The sequence below is a fragment of the Rhea pennata genome, chromosome 13, assembly GCF_028389875.1.
Source record: "Rhea pennata isolate bPtePen1 chromosome 13, bPtePen1.pri, whole genome shotgun sequence".
Taxonomy (NCBI): Eukaryota; Metazoa; Chordata; class Aves; order Rheiformes; family Rheidae; genus Rhea; species Rhea pennata.
The window spans coordinates 19,588,573-19,613,361 of NC_084675.1; the positions used below are offsets into that span (position 1 = coordinate 19,588,573).

The 24,789-nt window shown below is 41.3% G+C and overlaps 1 protein-coding gene across 2 annotated transcripts in view; it reads left to right on the forward strand.

Annotated features, from left to right (window-relative positions):
• Positions 1-24,789, forward strand: part of CDH13 (cadherin 13) — a 480,777-nt gene that overhangs the window by 139,137 nt on the left and 316,851 nt on the right. The gene's annotated exons all lie outside the window — the stretch shown is intronic.

Genomic DNA, 24,789 nt, shown 5'->3' on the forward strand with positions numbered 1-24,789 from the left:
ACTGCTATTTTGTTTTTCGGTGTATTTTAAAAAAAAAAAGAAAAAAAAAAAAAGCTAAAAAGTCCATAAACTGAAGTACAAAATAAAGCTGGTAGGTAAAGTGGAAGTCCTGGACACCCTCTACTACTGCAGTGTGGTAGCGATTAGCCCAAATACATGCAAGTAAGAGCTTGTGGAGAGAACAGTAAAACCACTTTCACATTTGTGTGAAGTAGTTTATTTTGTATTTTGGCACTATATTTGCCAAATCACAATAGGACGATTCAGTGTTGCAACAGCTAGAGTCTTCCTCCATCTCCAGCCTCCTCTCTTTGTAGATGTGGTGCAGGGCTCCTTGCATGTTTTCAGAGATTTCTGTCCCTTGGTGGAGGTGTGCAGGTCTGAGGGCAAGCTAACAGTTCCATGAGTTGAACCGTCTGCACTTAAAGGAGAAGGTGGAGAAACAGCACTGTAAAGTCTGAATAAGCACTGAGACTTAAGGGAATTAAGTCTTAGGAGACTGTGCTGCGAGCTACTTGGGGCCTGTAGCAGGTCCTTGACGTAGAGGGAGGCTCGGGAGTGCTCAAGCCCGGGGTTACCATTCACTGTGAGCTTTTGGTCCTGCTTCTTTGTCTTAATTTATCTTTTCTCGCTCTGTTTTGCCTAAAGTAACTCCCTAAATTTTGTTCTCCTCCCGTGTCTTTTTGGCATTATCATCAGTGTATATGGTACAGAAGGAAGGTTAAAACTTTATTTTAGATGTTTTCAACAGTGAATAATTTATTTTTCACTTGTGGTTATACCTGAAGGGGGAAAGTGGCCTTGGTGTTACTCAACAGATAGATGTGACCTTGGTAACAGCAGAATCAATAAGACAACGCTGTAGCACGTGTACAGCGGCGCTCCTGAACTTGTCGTATTTTTCCTACTTTGAACTTGGGATAGCGGTACAGTGTGTGGTGGGTTACGCAGCTGTGTGAGAATGGGTGTATCTCCAAACTCAGCTTTGTTTTCCACTTACTGGCACTTACCAAGCTGTCCTTCCCCTTAACACACAATTTCCCCGTGGTATCTAACAGAAGCAGGGGAGGCAGCGGTTGTGGAGGCAGCCCGCGGGAGCCCTCCCTCCATCTCTTAGAGGGCTGGAAGAAGCCCAGGAGTTCCCTTCCATGCAGTTCCTTGGAGCACTGTCCGTGGAAAAGCTCACTGAGAAGGCCTTACTCACTTTATGTATTTAAGTGCTGCTTTCTCAGGCCCATCCAAGATGATCTGAGACCTTTCCTTCTCCTTGCAAGGATCGCCCCTCTGGAGGAGGGCGGCTGGGTGTCGTGAGGGCTGTAGTGAGCATTGGGAAGGGTTTTGTCGAATGCTGCAGGGCAAGGACACAAGTCCGGGGCGCAACAAATCACCTTTGGTTTTTCAGAGTGGCTTTTTGAGATGCTGCGTTTATGCTGTATGTGGCAAGTTTTTATCTGATTCTGCTGCAATAACGCAAGTTGCTGGTCCTGAGAATAAGATCATATTTCCTTTGGGTGATATTACCTCCAGCTCTCACCACCGAGCTCCCAGCCCTGGCCAGCTTGCTGGGAGTGGGGAGCACTTAAAGCAGACGTAAGCAGGTGGGACCTAAACCCTCAGAAAAGGGCAGTCAAAGAGGAAAGAAAGGTGTTAAGCAAATACAGAGTGTGATGTGCTGCTTGCAGTAACGGGGAAAGGAGACTTTATTAAATGTGAGTTCAAATCAACAGCACTGTGTTGAAAGCAGCTGTCAAGTTTATACAAAATATATAGCCATGAAGCTATCATTTACACTTTCTTAATGCATAACTTTGTTGTTATGCTCTGCCATCAGGAGCTTTTCTCTAAGTGACTGCTCAGAGGTGGGGATTTTTTGTTTTGTTTCCTGTTTTGCCGAGGCTGATAACTGTGCAAATGCGTTGTTCCTCACCTTCTCTTTGCAGCCCAAGGTGGAAATCACCAAGAGGTGGTGGTTTCTTTAGCTGCCATTATTTAGGTGGGTTTGAAGGATCTTTTAAAGTGGTTGTTACAGTTGAATGGTTTCCTAGGTTTTAATGACACCTGATCAGTTGTGGAAAGTATTGCATAAATGTAGCAAGCTGATGTGTTTTTAACTCCCTAAATTAATGCTTACAGCAACGTTCTTGGAAGAGAAATACCGCTCAGCCTTATCTGAAAGTCTAGCTGTGTGCATGCAATACTATTATTTAAACTAGGGAGGAGAGAAGAAGGGCTCTTGTTGAAGTGAGGCATAAAGGCCCAGATTTCTCAGAACTTCGCGCACTTAAGCACAGATGGTTCTCAAAAGTGCGCAAGCAATTATGGTAAGTAAATGCACAGACGATGCATTAGGTATCCACGTACATAGCTGTACCTGCGACGGAGGGGAGTGCGTGCGTCAGCTGCTTCAGCATTATTCAAATATGTTTAGGTCTTTATGCCAGATCCTGCCTGTTGGCGCACGGCTTTCCGTCGACGTCAGAGGGAGCTGGAGTAGTTTCTAAAGGAATAGCGGTCAGGCAGATTTCTGAAATCGGTTCTGGGGCTGAGGTGGTGTTTTGTTATTCCCTTGACTGCAGCGCCAGTCTTTCCAGCGTGTGCTGGGGAACCACCGAGGGCGTACGCTTTCCTGCAAGACTTCTGGCTGCTTTTTCAGCCGTGCGTAGTCGGAACCTGTAACGTGATTCACATTCACGCGTTCGGACTCTTGTCCCGGGGTTAGAATTATGCAGGAACAGGACAAGGAAGAGCTGCCTGCTAGGATTCATGGGAACACCAGGAACTCTTCACTCAGTACTCCTTAAATACTTAAGTAGAGCCTACAGTGTTAGAATTTATTACAAAGGACGTATTTGTGGAAATGTTGCCTCGTTTGGCGTCGTCTCTCATCGTCTCTATTAAGCAATTTGTCATGCAGGATTATTTGAGATCATGCAACTATTTAGTGGTAGAGCATAATACCATTAGTGCATGCTAGCTTTAAAAATTGTGCACCTCAAAGTTTACGTGGAAGAGACTTCAAAGCAATTCAAATATAAGATGGAGGGAAAAGCTTCAGAAACTTGCTATGTCTAATGACAAAGTTTTGTCATATTTACCAGATTTAGAATAGCATCAGTATTGAACATCTTTGAGTGTTATATCTAGAAGTCAGAAGAGGTTGTTGAAATGAATTGGAATGGGGAAGAAATTAAAATGCAACTGTACAGTCAAGAGAAAAACAAATCACTCATTTCTTTTATTCCAAAACTTTCAAAGTAAACATGTTTCTGTGACAAGTTTTTAGTTTGCTATAAAAAGAAAATAATGTTCTGGAACTTTGAGTAAAATAGGCAAGAAAGCATTGCTCTATTAGTTTTGCGGAAACAGAAATGCTTCCTTCCACATGCTAGTTCCAAATTCAACATCTAAAAGTGTTGATGAAGGAACAATTAATTTACTGAAAAAGTCTTATTTCCTATTACCTTGCAAGCTTCTTTTTCTGATGGAAATAATCCACAATAAGTGTCAGGAGTTGTCAGTATGTTTGGAATAGAGTTTATTTGAGGACTAAAATGAGCTATGAGAAATAGTTGAGAGGGGCGATTAAGAGCAAATCCCTTCTGTGCCATTCACAGTGAAGCCTGCCTCAGCAGCCTGGCATTCAGGTTCCTGGCTCTTGGGAGGGCAGAATAATACGGTTTTAGTGAAAGACTTTCAGTACAATGCTTGCAAATTTGGGGAAATAGCATTTGGATTGAGCCAGGATTGTTTTGATCTTATCCCTCTTTGCGTTTTTTTTAGTGTGTGAGAGCAATACTGATGCACGCGTGTAAAGAAAATGGCTTATTTTCCTGAAGTGTCAATAATGTTGTCAGGCACTTATCAAAATAAACACACAGCAGAATGATTAAGAGGGGGATGAAGCTGAATGTAGGAGATGCTGGTTAATTTTAGCATCGTATATAATCTGAACAGCACCCAGTACAGACAGTTTAGCATGGGAAGAAGTACTGAGCGCTGTAAAAATGTCCCAAGGGGAGGCAAGAGATCAGCTGTTATGTAACGAAGTCTGGCAAGAAGCTGGGCTTCGAATCGGTACAGTTGTTAGCGAAGGCATCTCCTTGCCCCGGGGTGACGTAGCCAGAAGCTGAAGAAGGGCGTTCCCAGCGCTCCCGAGCCCCGGAGGGACGTCAGCCCGGCCGAGCTCTCCTTTCCTCCAGCGCCCCGGGCGCTACCCTTAGAGAATCACGAAAACGAAGGAAGGTGAGGAGGAAAAATATCTTCAAAGACTGGGATGCTGGTACATCTGCCCATCAGTTCAATAGAATATCTTGCAATTAGCTAGGAGGACCTAAGGCAAACCTGCTGAGATCAGCACCAGAAAAGTCATTAAAAGACTTTTAGCATAGATTCCTAATCAGTTCTGTCAGGGAATATATATTAAAGAAAGAAAAAAGGCAAGGATTAGTATCCTCTTCATGTGGGTATTCACTCTTCTTGAATAAATATTCAGTTTAACAGATAAAGCCAGATAAGGAAACCTTATGTCCTGAGCGTCCCTCTGGAGCAAAGCAAGTAAACAAAAAACAAACAAACAATCAAACAAAAAAAGCTGGACTGTGTTTATTTGGATAATGACAGCAAAATGGGTCATGGAGAAATTGAACTCCAAAGACTATTTAAAAACTTCTTAGTATCATCTGATAAATGACACAATAGTTTTCTGTTTTGTTGAATAATCAGTTAACGTTGTGTTCAGAACTTGAGCATGTGTCATGGTTAATATCCAACTCCTGTTTGTTCAAAGGACGGTTAAAACTATTTTGACGCTGTTCCTTTTTGAAAAGGAAATATATAATGAAGGGATCTATTTTTAGCTTTATGGTTGCACCATTTATTTAAAAATACAGCAAAAGCAATTTATAAGAATAGAGGAGAAAAGTTAAATTACTTCAAGAAGGAAGCATCATCCTATATTTATAGTTTTGCAAACATAACATTAATCAACTGGAAAACGTTCAGAAAAGTATAAAACTGTTATGGGCACTAGTTCAGAGAAATATATGTAGCAAAATATATCTAGCGTCTATACTTCAAAAGGCAGTGCAAAGCTGCAGAACCTGTGGGAAAATCAATTTGCTGCAGCATCACTGGGCTTGCACAAATTTTTGCAGTGCAATTTTTAATTTAACTGATTTACTTCTGCTCCTCTATCTAGTATCGGGGCTGCAAAAGCATTCAAGTTGATCCTTCAAATACTGTTGAAATACTTTAAAAGAGAAGGAGGGGGAGAGAACCTTGGGGGAAAATAGTAGTATGAAATGCACGTTTCCTGCTCGGTTTTGTCTTCACGTGTTACGTTTTTGAGCATGCTTTGCACTCCGCATCAGGGAACAGCCGCTTGGGAATATCCACCCACTCCACCTGGTCACTGTGACCTCGCTGGGTTGATCCTCAAGCAACATCCCTCTTTATATCTTAAGAGCTTTAATTAACTCGCCACCTCGCTGGTATCTGCTGTTCTTTGTGCTGAAAGGTAATTACCAGACAGCTGCGACTCAGTCAAAGACTTGTTGAAGGCAGTGGAAATAACCTGCCCGTGTACATTTGTCTGCAAAGAGCGACAAAACGTGTCCCCAGTAGAGCTTTTATGGGTTCCTGTTCAGAGGCAGGATGATTTGCAGAGCGCCGTCCCTGCGGAGCAGTGGGCTATATTCCCTCCTTTGATGTGCTGCCCAGAGACATGAAAGAAAACTATATACAAAATATATCCTGCTATTAAATGCTTTGTTTATAAATCACAGCTACAGTTGCATAACTTGATTTTACAAGCGTACATTAGGCAAACATGATTTTAGATTTATTTTAAGGTTAAATTAGTTTTAATTTTTAAGATTATATTACTATTTCCCTGACCACGTGTTTTGCCTGGACTTTTATAAAGGTGCATTTCTCACATAAACTTCATTCCTGAAAGAAGTGGTCTGAACACAGTCCATAATCTATCCTTATTTTATGTGATGATACTTTCTTATTTGGATCTTTTCAACTGAGTGCCTTCCCCATCACTGCTGGAGCTTGCGTTTTTTGCGGAAAGAGGAATGTATTATAGGAACCTGGCTTCACTGGTTTGCAAGTGTTCAACCTGGTGAAGCAAGATGAGGCTCTGTAATGTAAAATGCATCCCTGCTAACGTGGAGAGATTCAATTACAACCTTTCTCTTCCAAGAAGCATCTTCTGAAAAAGTGAACTGCTGGAAGTTTGAAAGAACGGCGAATTACCGTGTTGCGACTTGCACGGCTCTGTGCAGCCCTCTTGTCCTCCCGCGCGTCCCCCAAAGAAGGGGCTTTTCCGTGAGTTTGAAGGGTTCCTCAGAGAATATGACTGAGCTGAAGGATGAAGTTTACTGAACACATGCCAAATAACCAGGCGCAGTAATGCCGTTCCAGCTCTCTAATACATAGCGGCAAGGTATTTAATTTGCTCCTGTTTTTTGGAGCCCTGTCACCTTGCCTCAACCCTGATTCCAGCAGGATGTCCCCTGCTTTCCTCATTCCAGGCGAGAGTCTTGCTCTCGCCGTGAGTCTGGCGAAGACCTCCATGCCGGAGCGCGAGGAGGCCGTTTGTAGCCTGTGGCTACAACCTTCGGGGAGGTTTCCCTCAGCAGTGCTGCGTGCAGGACACGTGGTCCGTGCTGCGCCCACCTCAGGGGAACGGTGGGCGGGCTTGGTGGGTCCACAGGTTGGTATCCTCGCACCACCTGTCGCTGACCACGTGCTCGTCCCATTGCTGAGCTCTCAGCACGGAGGTGAGACATGCCAGAAGGAAAACGGTGTTGCAACCCTGCAACTGTTGGGCTAGGTTCATGAGTAGTTTCACAGGCTTTTGGGTGAAGATGGCAAAGTCTACGTGACCTGCAGTTATGCAGATAATTGAGACCCTGAACTTTTTGCCCTGAAATTTGAAGTGTGCACGGGGAAACACTGGGGAGAAAACGCAGGAGCAAACCAACAGAAAAGGCAGTAATGGGAACGATGCGCGAGACCCCCAGGACGAACTCGCCTTGATGCCACCCGCCTCGCCTTGTGGACGTCCTTAGGCGATGGGCAGGCAGCGTGTGCGGCAACCCCGGCACTGCTCCCGTCTCGGGCTCCGGGAGCACATCGGCAAATAGTAGAAAACACACAGCAGCTGTTAGTGTTAAAGAGCTCTGATTTCTTGTGCATTTTTGTAATGGCTTTGGCACCAAAAATAACTGAAATAATGACATAGAAACTCCCATTGAAGCTAGATATAGCAGTGTCTACACAAGAGCTTTTGTCAGTATGGAAATGTCAGCAAACATTATATTCAGAGCACAAATTGCAAGTGCAGACCTGACAAAGTAAATTTTGAAGCATATCCTCGAATGCAATGCTTGAAATGTTTCCTAAATTGGCAGATTGCAAGCTATGGTGGAACAGAACCAAGGCTCCAAAACCTGACAGAGCCAGTGTTGAAATCTGAATAATCGCAACTACGTTTTCATAGTTATATAAATGGAAGAAGCATTGGCAGAAATTCATGAATAATTTACACTTAAGAATTTAGCAATCTGGTGGGTAGAAAAATAAATGGCAAATGCAATAAATAAATGATTATTTTGAATTATTTGCTCTGCTCTGATGTTTGAAGAGGTGTCTTTTTGGACTTTCTTAAAATGTTGCTGTTGAACTCCTACCTCTCAAGTAAATGCTCTGTTAAAGCAAAAGCAGAAAGTTACATGCCTGCTAGGGGGAAAAGATGCAGACAAAATTGAATCTGTAACGTAGGTTGTTTTTATGGCAGATAATTATAAAAGGATCTTATTTGCCATGCAGCACAGCTGCAGTCAAAAAAAAAAAAAAATGTAGCCTTAATGAGAAATGCTAGCTGATATATATATATATATTATATATATATATATATATAATAGTGAGTTATATATAATTAATTAAAAAATGATGCAGTGAGTAAAGTTTCAAGATTTATGGAGGAAATAACTTCTGAAAAGAGAAATCCCCAACTCCCTTCGGCGCCTTTGGGAATGTGATATTATTTTAAAAGCGAGAATTAATTTACACAGCACCAGTGTTTCTGTTTCCTTATAGAATACATATTGGGCATTTTTTTTAAAAAAATGTCTGGTTTGCCTCACACAGTACTTCAAAGAAGGAAGCTAAGGTTTGCTGGTTGGAAGGTGATTTTTTTTTTAATGGGGCAGTGATTTCATACTTTTTGCAAACCTCTCTAATCTCATTGTTTTAAAAACATTCTGGTTTTGTTGCAACTGCTAAAAACTATATAATAGCTGTGTGTGTGTGTTATCCTCATGACACTTTGTATGGGTTTGCAAGAATTTCTTAGCCTGCTACATTTAAAATCTGTTTCTTTTTCCTCGCTTACGTTGGATTATTCTATTTTGAGCTGGAGTGAAACACTGCATTTAGAGTAACTATAGGATAAAGCTATGAAGGCTTGTTTTCACCAAAAGCATGGTACCTGTGTCGCCTTTCTCCAAGAGCTCAGCTGCAGGAGCGCAGATTTCAGATGTGGCTTTTCCGTCTTGTACAACCAAACCCTCTGCTGTTAACGCCTGTCTAATGACTTAAGGATTAGAGAATCCACCTGGGCAGTAATACGATGATAATAATAGGAATGGGGATATGGGTCCTTGAAGCCTGTTTGGGGAATACCGTAACCAGGGCCTTAGGATTTGTGTTACCCTCTCTTCTGCTCTCAGTGGTAGGAAGTGCTCGCTTCTCCTGAAGGCGTGAAGAAAACGTTTGCCCTCTGTTTGGGAGACCGGACTCTGCCTTCAAATATAGAGAGAGAACTTCAAGAGGGGAGACTGAGAACTTAAGCTTGAGTGCGGAGTACTGTATCCAGCTGTGCTTCGTGCAGCTGTCTAAAGGATGGAGGAGAAGGGTGCAGATCTGCCATGCGGACAGTTAATTTGCCTGAGAAGCTACCGGATGAGGAAAAGGGTGTTTCCATTAAAACACTTCATTTTTTAGTAGCCTATGATATTTAGCACTATTTTTCAAAAGTCCATCCAAAATATTTGATGAATTTAGGTTAAATTGCAACTAGTTTTTGAATGAGCGGAATGTATTTTGGTAAAACTTAATGCTTTTACTTTTCTCCAAAAGTTGGGATCAGGCTGAAGACTGCTAAAAATTGTATTGACTCCAAAGTTCTCTAAAGAAAAACACTTTACTATGGCCTGAAATGTTAGTTATAGCTAGGAAATCTCCAGCTTTTGGAGCTGGAGTTCGAGGAAGAGTTGATCTCTGACTGCCAGAGGGAGCAGTTTAATAGTAATGAATTTTCAGCAGAATATCTTAAACAGATTTTGAATCATCACAGTAGAAAGAACACGATTTTTCTGTTGACTTCAACCTCCTTTCTTTGCGTGCATTGCTACCTGAGTTCTCGTCTGAGTAGCTGTGTTAATGAAAAAAAATTAAAGTTCAAGTGCATTTTAATTCTTTCCTAATAATGGTTAAATACACTAGGTGTCTGGTTTCCAAATATTAGCGTCTAGTTATTGTCCATATTCTACATTTGGATGCTCATGTTGGCAATTCTGAATTTTAAATATTCTTATTTAATTGTAAGTACCAATTTGAGCATCCCAGTCTAACATTTTCAGCACTTCATATATGTGCTTGCCCTTGAGATGAACTTTCTCAGATGATTGCTGTGGCTCTGCCTGATTTCTGTAGGTCACAGTATGCATTTTGAACAAATGAATTTTCAGTGCGGGTAGCCAAAAGCCATTTCAGTGCAAATAAACTGACTGCTTCTGTACAAGGAGACAATGAAATAAATTTAATGTGATTCTGCCTATGAAAAGCTTTGCTGGTTTGGAAAGTGACAGTCTTTGTACCGCTCTCTGTAGTCCAGCGGTGCTTTCAGGAGGTGGTTAGCTTTCTGCGCCTGTTTTGCCAGTGCTGTCAGCTATCCTTGCGGTTCTGGGTTCCTTCCCAAATGCTCACTGGTGGTTGTGTCAGTCCTCTGCCCTTTTGGGATATGTGCAACTTCACATAGTGTGCCCATCAGGCCATTTTATATACATACACACATGTGCATACATATATATGGGTATATATATGGGTATATATGGTGCATACATATATATGTATGTCAAGTTAGGATCAAAGTATTTTTCCTGTTTTGAGATGTATGAATGAAATGTGTGTCAAAAGTGCTTAATAATAATTTAGGAAGATATTATGCTTAAATGAGAGGACTAGGGAGCCTCCTGGAACAGCAAGTGAATGCAGTAAGAAAGTAGCGTTTATTTTTCTGGTGCTCTGAAAAGCCAGAGGAGTAGTGCAGAATTGGGAAATAATGCTGGAGAGATAAGCAAATCAAGCAGCGTGATGTATTGCTAGTTCCTACGCAGGAAGGCAAGCGAGGTGTAAATCATGGCAGGAGAAATAGGGCCCTGAGGAATGAGATGTGCTTCAGCCTCAGCAGTTACTCAGTCGTGAGCTTGTCAAGTTGTGAACACACGGAGCAGCCTGGAGACAAAGATGGTCAAAGATGTGGCTGACTGGAAAGGCTCTGTCATGCATTTCTTGGTCAGCTGTCCTGACTGGCCAGGTAACCGCGTCTCCCTAAGCTAGGGGTGTTGGACTCTGCTCCCTCCTGGGGGAGGACGGTCCTGTCCCTTTTAACAGGTGGAGTGGTTGGTGTGCAGAAAACGGGCAGCAGGACTGTGCTCGTAGAGCTGGATCCTGAACCAGCGTCGCCTGTGCTTCAGCCGTCTCTGAGTGCTTCCATGGTGGCGAAGAACGAGTACAACCGGACAGCCTCAGGGTGTTAATGGATTGTACCGAATGGTTGCACCGAATTCTGTTTTTGTTTAGCCTTCAGCTTTGCAAGGAAACTTTGCTAATGAAGTTTGGAAAGCAAAGGTCTCTGAGGTGATGATCGAGAGTTTAAGATTCTTAAAATAATGAGATGAACAACTCTAAAGCGTGTTGTTAACACTGTGCCTATATCATTCTGCATTGAAATACAGTAATAGGCATTGCCCATACAACAATATGTCTCATTAGTTTCAAGAAAGCAGGAGTTAATAATAGAGCACTTACGCAAAGCAGTGATGGGAGAGCGAAGGGAAGGGAAGCAGTGAGAGTTGTCTAGCAGGCTGAATACCCAAAGCAGTTGCTACCTGAAAACTAATTTTATTTTTCGTTAATATTCTTTGATGTAACTTCTAGTCCACTGTTAAATGATTACAATCCATAACTTTGTGAAACATTTAAGACAAGTATAGAGTTGTAAAACCAATCCTTTGTACTGGTGTCATCACCAAAGCTGTGTCGTGAAAAACATGGCCTTGCTGCAGTTTGATCCTATTTTTTGAGCCTGCAGGGCTTTCAGCAGGTGCTCAGGATTGCTCCCCTGTGTTTATATGCATTATGTCACCATTCTCATTTTCTTAGGAACCGTAGGAAAGTGTATGGCATTTCTGTATTCTCATTTCCCTTGAATTTGTTAGCTTTTGAATGCAACCCATCTGGTGATGAGTGAATGACAACTGTTTACTCCAGAATAAAGCATGTGCTAAAATGCAAACATACAGCCTCCAGAAGCACTGAACAAAGTTTAATTAGCTGTGGAGTTCATCTAAACTTCAAACTACCAAGTCAACTTGCTAATCAGGGGAGTTTATAATGATATATTTCTTGCTAGTCGATGTCGAGGCATCTCTGTTATCTTTCTATTCCCAAATCTATAAATACATCGCATGCACTTTCTGATACAGCACAATTCGTTATTAATTTATACTTCAAATTCCACATGAAAATAGAAGTTGCTAAGAGGCCACATGGATGGATATATTGCGCTGTGTCCCTTGAAAACTTTTGGCAAATTGTATTTACTGGAGGGATGTTTGTGCGTCCCAAGTGCAACACGGATGAGATATGTTAGAGTGCTGAGGAAGGTTGCTTTATAGTCTCCCAAGAGACTAATGGTTTGGAAGGAGATGTGAGCTGGGAAATAGGCAGCTTTAGTGATCTTTTTTTTAAAATGGGTTTGTAACTGGGAGCAAAGTGAAGATTGACTGAGTTTTATCTCATCTCTCGCAACTTCTTAAGCGTTGTCATCATTATGGTTGCTCTAATGTGAAAGAACAGAGATAGTTATTCAGACAGATGTGCTAAGGTTCTGTACTCTAACACCATAAATAAAGTCTAGTAGTAGTTTAGGGAATTGGTATCACTAATCCCTAGTGCCAGTCATCAGAGTGTATACAAATAATGGTGCCTATTCTGCATCTCAGTTAAGAGAAAGGAAGATGAAAAATATGTGCCTTTTTCATCTATTTGACTTGGGGAAAAAAAAAGAAAGTATAGTAAGTATTACATTAAATCCACTGATTTCATTCATTTGTTTTTAGGTCTGCCACTGAACGACCTGAGCAAATGCTGTTGCGTTGGCAATTATAGTGCTATTTGGAGTTCGTATAGTCTTAAGAACTGTGTAATTTATTGAATGTAAGAATATTTAACTTCATAATAACATTTTAATTATATACTGATTGCAAAGTCACTACTGTCATTGCTGTCTGGTAGCCCAGCATCTTGTCTGACCTGTCTGCAATGAGATCACCACATGAAAATAAGTATTTGACACTAGTAAGAAATTTTATAAAACTATATTACTCTATAAGATATATTGTTTACTAGAGGTATTCTAGAGTCCTTAATATCCAAGGTGGAGATATTCTATTTTTCATTTTTAGGGTAATACTTTGGTTCAACAAACAGTCCCTGTTGTGGGTGTTCATATCTAGGGTTTTGGCTCAGACAGCTTTTTCATTACACCTCTTGTTGGCTATGGAGTTTAATGAAAAATTCTACTGCTTGATCACTGTTTTCTTCAAAAATTGGTAGTTATTGGTCTGATCCATAATCCCTTGAAGCTGACAAAAAGGCTTGGAACAAATTCTGCATTAACTTCAACCTTAGCTTGCGGCTGCACTGATGCAAACTGTGTGTTAGAAACACTGCGTGCACGGTGCCTAGCAGCAGCCGTGTCATGTGGCCATTGGAAATGTGGAGTAATTAAAACAAGTTTTCACTGTAACTTACTTCAGATGGAACTGCTGCTGTTTAAATGCAAGTCTCCATGTAGCACGGCTGCCTGTTTAAGAATTAAGCGTTAGAATAGTGTTGTCATCTGGCTCATCATTCAACCATTACTGTGTTATACGTTACCTGTTTTTTCATTGTTTCTTAGTAAAAACAGGCAAAAGCTTCAGTAGCCTGATGCCTTTCCCTTGGTTTATCTATGTTAAAAAAAAAATTCAGGGTGCTTATAAACGTTCTCAGCTGGCAGAACTGTCCCTCAGGTCAGTTCCGTAGTGGAAGATGCCTGAGCCCGTCTGTCTTTAAAGTATGAAAGCCTGGATCTGATGGGAATAGAAACTGCACTGGGAGTGACTGCACAGAGCAGGATTACAGGGTGCACTTCTGATTCCGTCGCTCTCAGCTGTGCTCCTTGTCTGATCTTAGTGTGAGAGTCAAAACTCAATCCAGGGTTATTTGGTTCTGTAACCATTAGTCAAGCTGTGATATTGTTTGAAAGAAAAAAACAGAAGTTGAGCGAGTTTAAATCCAGAGGAGTATTCAGAGGTGGCTTTCCTAGTTAATCTCATGCAAGTGCTGTATTTTAGCAGGCTGCAAAGCTGATTTTCTGTTTATAGGATGATCTGTGTGCTGCAACTGGCAAAAATACTTGACTAAAACAAAAGTTTAACCACTGACTAATTGTGCAGGCTTAAATGCAATTTAGATGTTTAAAGGTATTCTGGAAAGATATTCAAAAACTGTGGCCTAGGGCTATATATTAAAAACACAATTTTTAGACTGAAGACTGGAAAGGAATCTAGGTCTGCTGTGCAGTTATCAGATCCCTTTGGAAAAATAATCTTTCTACTGGTGACCCTGAAAAAAAGGTTGCGAGAACTCAGTTAAAAGAACTTTGAAGAAATGTCATTCCTCTGCTGTCAGGATCTTTGATGGAGAAGATGAAAAGGCAAAAGGTTTTCCCTGGAAACAGGGGTAAACTTTAACTTTCCCAGAAAAAAAATAAATAAATAAACCTACCCACTGAATAAATGACTTGAGCAGATTTTCAGGCATGGTATTACTCATTCAGCAGCTGGGAAAACAGGCCAGCAACCTACAGTATCCACTTTGAAAGGAAAATATTACACAGTGAATTTATTACTCACTCTTATTTCCTTTTATGTATTGTAAATGATGCATCATTCTCTATTTCTGAAACTTGTACTGCTGAGTGCTATTTGGAAATTAGTCGCGCATAGTCCAAGCCGAGATCTTTATTCCTGGGGATGCCTTTTAAGAGAACGTTATTGCACATTGAGAAAGCATTCTGTAAAGATTATTGCTGCAGGAAAGGGCAGCTGTGAACAGATGTCCATGCGGTGATGGTATTTTGCGTGTCCTAGCATGTTCTGCCCAGCAGCCTGGCTTCCTATCGGGGCGGTGAGGTTAGGAAGCAGTCTGTGCCAGTCGTTGCTGATTACAGATTAGCTGTATAACCCCCAGGAGGTGAAACCAAGACCCGAGGTTGAGAAGATGGTCAATGTTGCCTTGGCACAGTGTCTGTGGATAATGTCTAAAAAGCACTTTGTGTTAATAGCTTATTTAATGAAAAGCTCCTGCGCTCTGATTCCTTTTCTCAATGTACTGTTAGAGTAAGAGACCTGTCGAGCAATTTTTTCCCCCGTCTCTGAGAAAAGCGTGTGTGAGAGCGTGTGGCTGTCATGGATTTGGTATGGGATGAAAGATGGTTTTTCTTCTCTCATCCTCAAATCACTGAGGCATTTGTATTTCCGAGTGAAGGAGCAGACGAAGCGGCCGTTCCTCCAGCGAGGCCCGGGATGTGGTTGGCGTCGCTTGGCGGCCTTCCTCCTACCAGCCCGGGCTTCGGCCAGACACGCACGCGCACAGTTTAGTTGGTAGATCTTCTGTTCAACTCCATTATATCCGAATTTCAAGCAATTTCACTTAAGGCTCCTAGCATACTGCTGTTGGTTGAGTATCGATGCAAATGTTTGGTATTAGTTTAAAAAAAAAAAAAAAAAAAAAAAGCGGAGGGGGGAGAAAGAAGTAGTTATGACAGTTCATGTTAAGAAATGACAGATTACTGTAATTACAGCAAACTGACCTTGAAGACAAACAGTTTTAATTGTGAACTTGGCGGGGAGAGAGCAGGGATCCTATGACCTGCAGCTAACTGTCTAGTTAACTGAAAACCCTTACTAAATGAATTTGTTGCTTTGGAGACATCTTAAAAACATAGTGGAGTGAATAAGGATTTTTTTGTGTGTGCTGGTTGCACTACAGTGATTTCCTGTGACTGATTACTTGTTGTTATTTTTTGACATCTACTGGCAGCAATTTATTTACATACTTTAAATCCCCCTGGGACCATGTTTCTTCTACTGAATATAACGCCAATTGATTAGTTTTCAATAAATTACATGTAGCAAGAAATTTGATTGAGAATAGCATTTAAGGTGACTGTTAAAAGATCAGATGTGTGTTTGTGTAGAAGCCAAGAACACTTATGGTTAAGAGTATATGGTTTGTTGATTCTTTATTCAGCTGATATTTAAAGGAAATTATCTGTTACATACCACTGGGAATTCTTGTATGACCTCTATCCCATCTTGCTCTGCTATAGGATACAAATAATTTCAGACTGACAAACTTCTCAGTAATTTGCAGAATCACAACATACTGAATACATTTGAATGTCTTTGATTCTATCTATTTGTGTCACGGACTCAGCTTGTGAAATTTTGTAAGAATTTTTAAAATTAATTTCCTCTTACATTCTCCTGGGATTCTTACCAAAATGTTACGTAAATTGGGTCAAAAGGAAAAATGTCGAATATATGCATCACAATAGGAAACCCCTTCATCGACCTGAGTAAGGTGAAGGCATCTTTTCTAGGTGCCTCTGCTGGGCTCGGGGCTGGGTAGACTGTTCCAAAGCAACGTGGTGTTAACAGTGAAATGACATGTTCTTCCACACGTGACAGCTCCTCAGAGGCTGTGGCTCCCCAAGTGTCCTCTGCGTTCCCATAGACGCGGGAGCTGTTTAAATTGGGCTAGGTGTTGCAGTGGAAAGGTCAATGACCACGACAGAGCACCATCAAAGGCTTTTTCGGACGTGTGCACTGACATCCTATTTTTGAAACTAATTTTTCTCCAGGGCTAAGAGCAGAAGCTGCAGTATTAACATGCCTTATAATCGGCCAGTGACCTAAGAGATCAGTCAATAACATGTCTACCCTGTAATGAATAAGTCAGGATAACTTCCAGCTGAGAAGTCATTACTGCTTCTTCCACTTGGTTAGATTTTTGTCCTAAGTGAGACAACAGGCAGCAAAGGGATCTGTGAAGATATGTAATGTGAGCTGGTGAAGTCTGGCTTGAGGGTGTTTTTTTTTTTTTGTTTTGTTTTGTTTTTTTTTTTTTTTGCCTTAGTTTTTAGTGTAATGTTTGGATTTCCCTATAATTTCAAGCAACTAGAAACAGCTGATGGAGAAGCATTGGGAGAAGTGAGGGGTTCTTTGAAGATGGTGATGATATGTGATTGAGGGATACTTTTGTCTGTGAGGAAAAGAAACAGGGAGCAAGAAAAGACAAAAATAAGCCAGAGCTTATCTGTGCTGAGTAAAACGGGAGTCCTTGGCATCGGCGCCAGCCGAGCCGTGCCGCTCGTGTGGCCTGCTGTGCTCCAAAGCAGCTTCCTGGCTGCAGCCGATCCCAAGTGTCCTGCTCGGCTTTTGGCACCTATGGGAAGTGCTGCTCTTATCAGCGCTATATTTTCCCTGTGTATTTTAATGGTGTAGAAAAACCTGTGAATATTAAAATCTTCTGCAAATTGTGGAAGAAAGGCGTCTTAGAAGAGTAGATATGGACAACCTTGCTTGTGCCAAACTGTTGGCCAAGTTGGTGTGATTTAACTGGCTGGTGTGCCTAAAGCCGGTGTAAATGGTGTGGGGATGTTTGCCTGTTCAGGTTACTGGTGCAGGCATTATTAGCACGTGCAAAGATCAAGTCTGGTGTTTGGTTCTTACTCTCCCAAAGAAATTGAATATAGATGTGTGTGTGTGTGTGCATGTTCAGCGGTATTTGCTAGATTTTGAGTATTGTACTGTTGCTTGTTTCTTCAGTCTTTGACTATCTAGGTGCTAAACAAAATCAGTCGTCATTATAATTTGCTTCAGGAAGCATGTAAAGAAACGATGTACATACAAGAGGATCGTGAACGTGCTGTGGGGGACGATAACCTTATCGTTTTTGGTTTTTCTTTTTTTAAATAACTCTATAGCAGTTCCACTGCAGAGTTGCAATTTAGCATTAAACTTTAAAAACTCATATGAAAAGGATTTTTATTAAATTCGTTCATTCTGTTCATTTTCATGAAAGTTCAATAGGATGCTTTCTGTAAAGGAGCTTTTTAGGCTTGCTAGTAACTTTTTTGAGCCACAAACCTATTATTTCAAGAGTGGTTTTTGATTTCAAATAACGATAAACTTATGTTTTAATGGTCAGCCTGTCTGACTTTTAGAAAAATTGTGGTTTTGATCACTTTCTTTTCTACTATCCAGTTAAAAAAAAAACTGATGATAAATCATTGATAAATATGCCAGGATTAGATTTGATAGAGATTAGGGCTAACACCAAGAACTGTGAGCTGCTTTGCTTTTCAAAATAAATTTGGAGTCAGGCATCCAAAGAGTTCATCATAGCCCTAGGGGGTCAGAATGCAGTTCCTGTCATCTGTTAATTTTTAGCTTAGATCTCGGTTTAAAGGGATGAGCTTTGTAAAACTGAAGCTGGTGTGGGGATGTTTGCTAATTCTAAAGGAGGCAGGAGTAACGTGGCAGCTGTCCCAAGGCAGGGCCAGTTGCCCAATTGCTTGCATCCGTTATTTCAAAATTTGGCTATGGGGGAATAGCAGTGGGTTTCTAGCCGTGTTTTTGTTTGATTTGTTCCTGGTTTCCATCTCTCTGCATACCCAGTGGGTGTGGGGAAAGGGGCTGATGGACTTGCACCTTGAGAATTTATTTTGGTTCAAAAGTTGGAATTAACTTCTGACAGCGTCCAGTGTCCTGTTTGGAGTTTAAGTGACCCAGAAGTGTTGTGGGTGGCATGTCTGTCCTTCTGTTTCCTCTCTTCCTCCTGCCTTAGGTGTCCTTGCAGGAGACCAGCAGGAATGAACAAGATGTGGCCTCCCTCCAGAGCCTGGCCTTCAGAGCCTGTTGTGAAGGCATCTCAAGGGAAGGGAGAGAAGCTGTTTCTCCCAAGTGACAATATTGCTAACCTGCAAAGCAAGATTTTTTATTTCCCAACTGCCTTTGTTATTAGCTATTATCAGAGATACCTCTCCTTCTTGGATGGATATGGCCTGTCCAGATATGTTGGTTCATCTCATTCATGTTGACAGACAAACTGATCTATTGAATATTCCTAAAGCTCTGCGTGTCTACTGGCCTCTTGTATGACATACCCTCATACCAGAGCTTTTACCACTAAGACTCATGGGTTCAGCAGTTAACTAACATTGGTCCCGTGGTACCTCATATCATCTCTCTAGCTGCATGTCCGCTGTGTGCGCTCAACCTCCTTGTTTACTGTCAGCTAGAGCTTCAGCGGGTCGTTAGTTACTTCCCACTACAGCGGCACTTACAAGCATTTATTTTTGCTTCAATCATCCCCTTCCTCATCCTAGTTAATGAAGTTCAACTTTGCCAATTTTCTGTCCATTTAACTTCTGTATTTTGCTAACATCTTTGAGCAGGGACGATTTTTTTGCTGCAGCCAAGAGATGCCTGCTGGGCTGGAAAGTTGTTGCCTTTGTGCAGCTGTAACGTGCTTTTCTTCTAGCCCTCTCTCAGATGCAGCTTCCAAAAGGAGAGAGACAAGCAGTTTCAATATGCTCTAAAGTCACCTGTTAAAAGGAATGATACAGGATAAAGGTGCACAAGATAAAATTCTCTTCATGCCAAAAATCCCACTGATTTAACAAGACTAGACTGCGTTTACAAAAAGGATCCTATGCTTAGTTGATACAGTAATTAAATCTGTGTTTGGTGTATATTCTCAATGTGAGATCTCACTGAGGAGCAGTTTTGTTGCTAGCTATCATCCAACGTTAAAATATGTATATGTGTATGTAGACACAGAGTAAGTTTTTGTGTGTGTGTATATATTTGTATATTTATTCAGAATACCTGTTTAGAGATTTTGTCAGAGGGGAAACTATGGATTGTGAATTTCTGCTCAAAATGCCTTAAAACTTCTGAGAATGATACTCTGAAAAAATAATGCTTTGAAAGAGAAATGTTAGCTCAGTGTGCTGTTGAATGCAAGAGAGCTATTTCACCTTGTGTTTTGTTTCTGTGTGGGTTCACAAGAAAGACCTGACTGCTAAGGTTTTAATGTTTTTAAAATGGTGTTTGCTAAAACATCTGTGCTTCAGTATGTGGCCCCTCGGCGGGGAGACAGGCTGCACTGAAACAATGAATCTTAGGAACTTGACATTTCTTGCTGAGGTCTGTTAAAGGTAACATTTCTGAACACAGCTTCCATTTCCCATCATTACAGTAGTAGACTTGGGATCCTACAGAAGAATCTCTCTTTCCACCAGTTGCAATGATGATGATAAAATCAAAGTCAGTGATTAAAGCCTTGGGATGCATGTAGGCAGTAGCATTAATAATCTAGCTGGTGGACAGAAATACTTAGTACGAGTCACGTGTGGCTGAGCTTCCTCACGGAAAGGAGGAAAAGCCTAGTACTGGAGGCTGAGAAATGAGCAGAGGGCGATGAGTGACATGCATGTTGTTTTTCTTTGGGAGACGCTTGGCAGTATTTTCATTTTGCTTGCATGGAGTTTTGGAGCCTGTCTCATACCATATGGCATATTAAGCACAATAAAGATGTTCATTTGGCAGCTGGAGCATGACTAGTAACATCAGAAGAGTCATATGTGCATCAATAAACGAAGAACTCTGCCTTCCTGTAAATAAATGTTAGATCGTTGCTTCAATTGCCCATGAAGTTCTTGATGATGGGACGTAACCACCGTTTAGTCACGTCTGCAGTAGTATTTCCCACGCTTTAGATTGGAGGTAGAGTTGAACAGTGACTGTTCTTAATGTTTTGCACTTCTGTAGCACCTTGACCATCAGCCACGAATGATTTTGCCGAGCGCTGTGTGAGCACAGAACAAGCAATCGGCTGCCCTGAAGAGCTTGCAACCTAATTAAACTCTTTAAGCTCTAACACTGCGCGCGTGTGTGTAGGAGGACAGGGGAGATCTTAATGTATGTGGACATTTCACCAGGCTACTGTTCAATCTGTAGTACTGTAGCTGAGCAATACGAATAATGCCAGTTATATATTTATACTGCCTGTTTTTTCTGCCTTCCATCTCAGAACTTTACCTTGTCTTTATGTGGCCAGTGCATGAACATCGTGATTACATCACGATCATCACTGTACATCAAAACATCGTAAGTCACCATGGTTGATGGTAGCAAAGGGTTATATATTGGAAGATGAACTTTTTAGTTTCGCAAACTGCCAGCATCTTTGGTTCTGTCTCTCCTCTCTATGAAGCTTAGTAGACTCTGTGCATGTAATATGCATCCAATGGACATGGATTTTGTTAACTGCTTCTGGATAATTGGGGATTATTTTAATAATAATCGGAAAAGATCTTATTAGAAGAAATGATATGTTTTATTTCTAATGAGACATTCACATTTTCCTGAAATCTGGCACTTTTGATATTTTAGATATCTTCTCAATAGGATGCTGCTGCTTTTTTTTTTGTTTTGTTTCCTTGCCTGTGTTCTTTCATCTTGTTTTGAGAAACTCTGTCCCATACCCAAATTTCCTTTAGCCCTGGGAGAGATTGCAGGATGCAGCTTGCTGGATTGGCTGTGTAGGGGGACACAGTAGTTAATTCACTGTCTTTTCATAGTTTTTCTTTTTCTTGACCGAAGCAGACATGTATAGGCCTAATGTAGATATTAATGCACGGGAAAATGAACTGAATCTAAGACCTGTAGGTCTAGAAGGGGCTTCAACCTAGTCCATCAGCTTGCTCTGAAGTAGGATCAGGTACTGATGTTGGTTTTGAGTGATTTTTGGATTAACTTTGTGCTTGTTTAAACCCTTGTTAAAAACCCTGCAACAGTAAATATCCAGCACGTCCTCAGTAGTAAGCTACCTTTTGTAGCTGGAAAACTTTCTCTAATCCCGGGCTGCACCTCCCCTTAACCCATGGCACCAAACCCTTCTGTAGCATCTCGCACACTAATTAGTTCACGTTTGAGCTTCGTGATCGTGAGGAGTAATTAATCACTTAAACTTTTACACAGAGATTTGTATTCTCTCTCTCTCTCTCTCTCTTTTATTTTGAGTATCAGCAACCTGTTAAGTTTGAGAGAGAGAGTGCCTTAGGCTGGAAATCCGAATAAGCTGCTGAAGCTGAGACTCCTCGTATGTTCCTTGAGTGCCTGGGGCACAAATGTGGGAGAACAGGGCAGGGAAGCATGGGCTGTGCTGAGTTGTGCTCTAGGGCTGTAACTTTTGGGTGTCTACGCTGGCTTTTCCCCAGAAGTGATGTGAGTTTAAGGAAGCAAATGTTCCCGAGAGGAGCCATCGGACAAGTGACTGAGAACGTAATGGGGATCCTGTGAGAAGTTTTCCAGTCTTTCCAGTTGAGGCAGTATCACAGTTCTGATAAAGCCCAGATTTACTTCTAGCTTCAGACTAGTGATTTTTATCAAAAGCTACGCTTATCGTGAACTTTTAACAATTTGCTTTGGTTTCTTCTCCATTGGCCCTTGGTCTGAGTAATCTTCGTGTTCTCTATCCTTGCGATCACTTAATTTCCTTCCACCCACTTCTAATTTCTGTCCTACCTATCAGTAGTGCTCAGAGCCTTTTCATTTTCTTTCCCCCTCCTTGCTATTAACCTTGTCAAATACTCTTGTTTCTGTGGTAGAATTGGGGATTGAAAGCATCAGTGCTTTTTGATGAGACACAGTAAGTTTCCCACTTTCAAGCAACTCCACTTCTGCCCCTGGAAAAAGTGCAGCATTTCGGAAAGCAGGGTCAATGGATGAGCGAAGTATGAAAGGTCTGAAAGTGCCAAATTCATAACTTCAAGTGAAGATACAATGTAGATCCAAGTACATCTGCTGATTTTGTGCATCTAATCTGCATGAGGTCTCTGACTTTCTGCAGGGCTCCCAGGTGGCAGCGGAGCAGGAGTCCGCAGATCCGTGAGTGCCGAGCAGCAAGGCGGGAGCGATGTACCCCGGGCCACGTCGCCCCTCTGAAGTACGAGGCTGGGTAGCTCCAGCTCGGAACCCTCGCTTTTGTTTTTAAGCAATTACTTTGTCATAGTCATTAGGTTTTACTACTTTGGGCAATTTTTTTGGCATTACTGAGAAGCTTCTTACTCCTAACATGATTAACTGGCAGAGTGAGATGCTCAATTTTTCCAGGTGCAAAGTAATAGCAGACTGGTAGGCCACCAGCACCTTTTGATTATGAAGAGGAAAAGTTTGTTCAATATAACAAGGTACATTCTTAAGGCCTTGTTTGATTGTTTTTTATAGGGAGGGAAAAAAGTTAAAAGGCAATCCACCATAATTCATCAAGACTGTAATCTATACAGTGATTACAATAGAGAGTTTCAACTTCCCACATTTGTGGTGACAGGGAAATTTTGTCTTTTTGTGGGTTGATAGCTTTAGGAGATTGCAGTGAATCTGTTAAAATACCTGTCATATCATCAACATAAATTGCAACAGGTGATTTTATACTAGGGTGGCTCTTCCATCAAATTGCTACTGTGATTGCAGAAGTCTTTCCGTGAGCGCTGCCTGGTCTCAGGGACCAGCTAAGGCCCTTAGGGCAGTGTGGACACTGGTGCGGATTGGCATTGTAAAATTGTTTCAAAGTGCTACCGCTCCAAAATTCTCTTTTCTCCCATTTACTGCAGGGTAAGATATTGCAAGCAGGGGTGTGCGATATGACAGATTTGGGTAGATTTGTCTGCGGGGACTGCAGCAGCCGTGAGGAAAGACAGCTTTTTGTTTCCTTTTTTCTGTTTGTAATCCCTTTTGCTTTCCGCAAAATTCAGTGAAATGCCAAATGTGCTGACGAAACTCTGCTTTGCTATCCCTCTGTGAATCCGAGGAGAGTGCTCTTACCCTTGAGTAAACCAGAGGAAATGGGAACAGGATTTAGCTAAAACATGTAAGCAAGCTTAAAACTTCTACAGAAGTAGATCTGGCAGGTACTTGGATAATTTTCATGCAAGAAGCTATGGTGACCAAAATTTAGCTACTTCTCAGTGGGATGATAGACAGGCATGTCTATAGGTTCAGAACTTGATGTTCTATTTAAATCCCACTTCAGCCTCCTAATTCCTTTGTGGATGTGGCAAAGTGTCACACACATTCTTCTGTGTAGTTTTTGAATTTTGGGGCATTTGGGTATTTTGCTTTTATTTAATTTTTAATTTAAGCTTTTTCATCATTATGCATCATAAAATAAAGTTGTATTTGAGTTCTGGAACTGGCAGTAGTTTCTTTTTCCCCTGTGATGCTTCTATTTTGGGATTCAGTCCCAGTGAATGTTCAGGAAGAAGGGATTTCCATGAGGTCTTCTGGCAGCTCATGCTTCAAACTGGCATGTCTGGAAAGAGATGCAAAATTTGGTTTGGCTTGGAAGCATCTTGATGAAGAGGCTTTTTGTGAAATTTTGCAGTGGTGCTATGAGGCCAGCCCCACCACAGGAAATGTTGTGTTTTTTTTTTTTCCTGTGAAAACAACAACCAAATCCAAGGATAATGTACACAATGAATTTAAACAATTACTGAAAATGCTTTATTTTCAGTAAACTCTATTGTCTTTGATTGCCTGTAGTCTCTGCTTCCCTGTCTGTATCCATTTCTTAATGTAACGCAGTTTCTAAAGATCTGATAAAAATGAAATATAAAATTGAGATAGCAAGAATATACAGCTAAGTAAAATATTCTATGTTAACAGTAACTCGAGAAGCAAGTATGGAATGTAGAACAGACTGTGTAAGAACAAACGAAACAAAACCCCCTGCATACAAATGCATCTTTGACATGTCAAAATCTGAAAAGGTGACTTGAGAACTAAAAGTTCCCAAGGGAAAAGGGATTTGGTTTCCACCACCAGTGCAGCGGTCATACTGCTCCCCACTGCCCTCCCAGCCCCTGGGGATCATGGCACTCGCACAGATGGAAAGGGGGGAGCGTGGTTTCCCCTTGTTTGGAAGGGGAAAGACTTTCCGCTTTTCACCTCGCCGAGAAGTGCTGCGATCCCATGTGTCTGGAAACCCGTCTGAATGGGTTTGGTTCTGATGTCATGTGGATGTTGGGTGGCTTAGCAAGGAGTTTACATGTGGCTGAATATTTTAGGGACAGATTAGTGTTACTGCCTGGTAGTTGCATCACTAATCCATGTTCCAGTATTTCATGCAAATCTGAATATACTAGACTCACAAGACATTTGAGGCAAAGTCTCAAACCTTAGTACTGTAGAGATGTTTCTCTTTATGCTAGCCTTAGTGAATGGTTTAAATCTTCCATGTAAAGTGAAACAGGGTTATTAACATTATTATTATTTAATAAAGATTTAGCATCCTTAGCTCTACCTATAGTGCAGG